Below are 4,734 nucleotides of genomic sequence, written 5' to 3'. Positions count from 1 at the left end.
ATAAGGTGACTTATGGAGTAAATATAAAAAAATATTTTATTTGTTTACCATACCTCTCGTTTATTTATATTTTTATTAATTTACCATACCTCTTCCACAAATATGGTATTTGGCCCATAGGATTCACTTAAATAAAACCTCTTTCTTGAGCCTTCATAAATAGAATGACGGTTATGGACTAAATATAAAAAGAGGTTTTATTTATTTACCATACGTCTAGTTTATTTATATTTTTATTTATTTACCATACCTTTTGAGTAAGTAAATATAATAAGGTGACTTATGGAGTAAATATAAAAAAATGTTTTATTTGTTTACCATACCTCTTGCTTATTTATATTTTTATTAATTTACCATACCTCTTTTACAAATATGGTATTTGGCCCATAGGATTCACTTAAATAAAACCTCTTTCTTGAGCCTTCATAAATAGAATGAGGGTTATGGACTAAATATAAAAAGAGGTTTTATTTATTTACCATACGTCTAGTTTATTTATATTTTTATTTATTTACCATACCTTTTGAGTAAGTATAAAAAGACGTTTTATTTATTTACCATACCTCCACTTTACTTATATTTTTATTTGTTTACACCCTTGCATGTATATAAGGTGACTTATGGAGTAAATATAAAAAATGTTTTATTTATTTACCATACCTCTCATTTATTTATATTTTTATTAATTTACCATACCTCTTTTATAAATATGGTATTTTGCCCATAGGATTCACTTAAATAAAACCTATTCTTGAAAATGGGCGAATGGATTCACTTAAATAAAATCTATTCTTGAAAATGGGCGAATGGAACGTTGTAACTCCTAATTTCAAGGGCCACTAAAAATTTAAAACCCCTTAATTTCGCCAAAGGGCGAACATTCGCCCCTAAAATTTTCTATGGCTCTCTCGTGGTACAATCCTCTTCCCACCGAGCCCTCACTTTTCCACCGGTCCACAGAAACAAGATATAGGACTGATGTCGTTCATCAGTTCATCATATCAGATCAAAAATAACTTTCTTTTCCATATACTCTCCCTGGTATCAGTTGCTATTCGTGTGGACTTACGCAGTCGATCAGATCATATCTCAGATAGATATGGATATATATCTCCCTCAACATAGGTCATCGAAATGATCTTGGACAACCCCAACAAAAGCACGAAAGCCAGGATCTTTCATTAAATTGATTCCTGTTCAAATTCGAACAGTGTATAATCACATGGATAAGCTCACATTAACCCGTCAATTTTGAATCCAATTTGTGATTTGGAGGAATGATATATCGAGATATCAAGAAGGAATTATCATGTAATAATGTCAAATCATACAAAAAGAGTATTTCTTCAGGCACTGTACTTATAGGATGGGAATAGAGAAGGAAGAGGGAATCCCAAAGATTTTGCATAATCTTTTTGACCGAAAAGGACAAATAGGATTCATTAGTGTTTGGTTAGAATACGAAAATGTGTTTGACTTAATTGGTTCCAGTTACTCTTTGAGACATAATGTATAAAGGAAGGGAATATTAATATTCTCGAACAACGAGAATAATCCAATTTATCTTACCTCGAAACAAAAAAATTGAACAAGAAGCTGTATGAGGTGCAAATCTCATGTACAGTTTTGTAGAGTGACAGTGAAGAAAACTTATCTGTCAACTTTTCCACTATCACCCCCAAAAAACCAAACTCTGCCTTACGTAAAGTTGCCAGAGTACGATTAATCTCTGGATTTGAAATCATTGCTTATATACCTGGTATCGACCATAATTTACAAGAACATTTTATAGTATTAGTAAGAGGAGGAAGGGTTAAAGATTTACCCGGTGTGAGATATCACATTGTTCGAGGAACCCTAGATGCTACCGAAGTAAAAGATCGTCAACAAGGGCGTTCTAGTGTGTTGTATATTCTTACTTATCTAATACTTGTATCATTTCATGATGATGCCATGTGAATTGCTAGGAACATGTTAAGTATATAGCTAACCTAATAACGAACGTTTTGTAAGAGGACTAGAGCAGGCTACCGTGAAAAAAAAACACGATCTTATTTTTCATTGGAACTATTATATGTCGAAGGTTCAATATCGAAATCATTTTCGAAGTTTTCCCTGATTGTTTCAACAGAAAATTCAAAAATACCTTGACCTTCTTAGAACGGGTTCAAGTCAAATAGAAATGATTTGAAACACTTTTTTATACACTATTTTGTAAACCTAAGGACTTGATCGTATAGATATGTAAAATACAAGATTTCCAATCATAGCAAAAAAAAGAAAGGGAACGGATACTCAATTGAGAGTGAGTAAACAGAATTATATGCATAAAGAATATATCTCATCTATGTAGATATAATAATGTGGAAAGTCGTATTCGACGAAAGTCGTATGTATGGTTTGGAGGGAGATATTTCATACCTTTAGAGATCCACCCTACAATATGGAGTAAAAAAGCAAAAATAAATGATTTTCAACCTTTATGAAATAGATTCTTGAACCTTTTTCACACTCATGTCACAACGAAGTACTGCAAAAAAAAAACTGCAAAATCCGATCCTATTTATCATAATCGATTAGTTAACATGGTGGTTAACCGTATTCTTAAAAACGGAAAAAAATCATTGGCTTATCGAATTCTTTATCAAGCTAGAAAAAAGATTCAACAAAAGACAGATAAAAATCCACTATCTATTCTACGCCAAGCAATATGTAGAGTAACTCCCAATGTAACAGTAAAAGCAAGACGTGTGGGTGGATCGACTTATCGAGTTCCCACTGAGATAAGATCAACACAAGGAAAAATACTTGCCATTCGTTGGTTATTAGGGGCATCTCAAAAACGTCTAGGTAGAAATATGAATTTCGAATTGAGTCACGAATTAATTGATGCTGCTAGAGGGAATGGCAATGTTATACGCAAAAAGGAAGAGACTCATAGAATGGCAGAAGCCAATAGAGCTTTTGCACATTTTCGTTAACTCATAAATAGGATCAAGATCTACCTATCTATATAGTGGATTTATATATTCTGATAAATTAGAAATTGATTCTCATTCAGATCAGACAATATTTTTATTGGAACAAAAGAGAAAAAATAAAAGGAAAAAAGCATAAATCATAGATAGATCTAAGTCCTCTTGGGAAGGCTTCCTTAAGGAAAAAGGAGATAGATTATGGAGGAATGTTCGATCCTATTCATGAGATTATTTAAATCTCCTAAACTTGGAAGTTAGAAACTTTTTCTACTCTTTCGGAGATTGAAATAAATTACTAATTCATGATCTGACATGTACAAAGTGAAAACTTCATTTTCAATTATACCCTGAGATCATTTGAAAGAGTTTCATTTGCTTTTCTTCCATTCTAGTTTATGGTCTTTCTAGCTATATGGTCTATCGAGGGGAAAGATTTAGCTTCAAGAAATAGTAAATGATCTCATAGATACACAAATTTATAACTCTCCAGGAATATGGATTGTGCTTATATCCATAACTATAGGAATTAGGTCCGAACTTTACTTTTTCCAGTCTCTTTTCATCAATGGACCCCTTATGAAGGGAAGAAGTGCGATTAATTTTACAAATTATTACTTCTCTAATAAAATAGATTGAATACATATCTATCTTTCTTTTTTATAAATGTTCCTATTGACATGTGGAAAGGAGAAAGAAAAGGACTGCTACCCCTACCTCTGCTCGGACCAAGACATCACTTTTACCGAAAAAGTTAAAGTTTTTGAAAATATTTTTTATTTTGTACCATATTCAATTCTTTAGGTTTCTATTGAATTGAAAAAGAAAGGATTTTCATTCAGTCATCTTGTTTTATAAGAAATCTCCTCCTGATAAAATTTTTTTTATGATGAACCTATATGACCAATCGTATATCAATACTCGAATACGCTATCTCTAACATATGTTCATTCATAGATCAGGATATTTTTCATATATATATATATATATATATATGAATGGAATAGAATTTCCTTTTGGGATGCCTTGATGGTGAAATGGTAGACACGCGAGACTCAAAATCTCGTGCTTAAGAGCATGGAGGTTCGAGTCCTCTTCAAGGCATAATATTGCTCATGCTTATTGAATGAGCAATATTATGGCAAATCTCGTAGAGTATCTCAATAGATTGAGATAGATTCTCTGTTGATACGAGGTATTCTGACGATCGATTACCTACAAGTTAACGTTGTTGGAATAGGACAGTGGATCACAGGTAGGATCAGATCTTCTCTACCTAATGAGGAGTCCATTCCAAATACACCCTCGTACTATGAGGTATATTTCATTAAGGACACAGATTGAGAAGATCGATACATAGATTGACCAGATACCACCTATATCAAGATCTTGCAATATACAGGAGTTACAACCGAACCTCACCAACTATATCCATGTCGGATCCTGTGACTCTATCCTTTCCTCTCTTCAAATAGTGTGGAAAAAATAATGCTAGAACCGAAATCGAGGAAATAAGGAGTAAGCATAGTCTAGTTAACTTAATGAGATATTATTAGACTATGCTTACTCTTACATGGTCGAGATCTCGGAGTGAGGAACCTCAAATTAAAGATGTATCAAGTCTTTATAGGATCTTAAATTGGAGCATATGTAGAACCTCTCACTGATTCCCACGACCCTACTGCCCGGTCAATTTTCTTTTACTTCATTCCATATTCTCCCAGCTGATATCAAATCTTAATCTTGTTGTATGAATTGA

At 32.7% G+C, this 4,734-nt stretch overlaps 1 non-coding gene across 1 annotated transcript; it reads left to right on the top strand.

The window, feature by feature from the left end:
* The first annotated feature begins 3,998 nt into the window (after window positions 1-3,998).
* Window positions 3,999-4,079, top strand: TRNAL-CAA (transfer RNA leucine (anticodon CAA)). The gene has a single exon. It is a non-coding gene; the product is annotated as a tRNA-Leu (tRNA).
* Window positions 4,080-4,734: the final 655 nt, after the last annotated feature.

Source organism: Pinus tabuliformis, chromosome 1_2 (genome assembly GCF_031772625.1).
Source record: "Pinus tabuliformis cultivar Carrire ecotype Pingquan chromosome 1_2, CPIR1, whole genome shotgun sequence".
NCBI classification, from domain to species: domain Eukaryota; kingdom Viridiplantae; phylum Streptophyta; class Pinopsida; order Pinales; family Pinaceae; genus Pinus; species Pinus tabuliformis.
The sequence above is the reverse complement of the archived record's forward strand: the minus strand, read 5'-3'. Positions and strand labels throughout refer to the sequence as shown.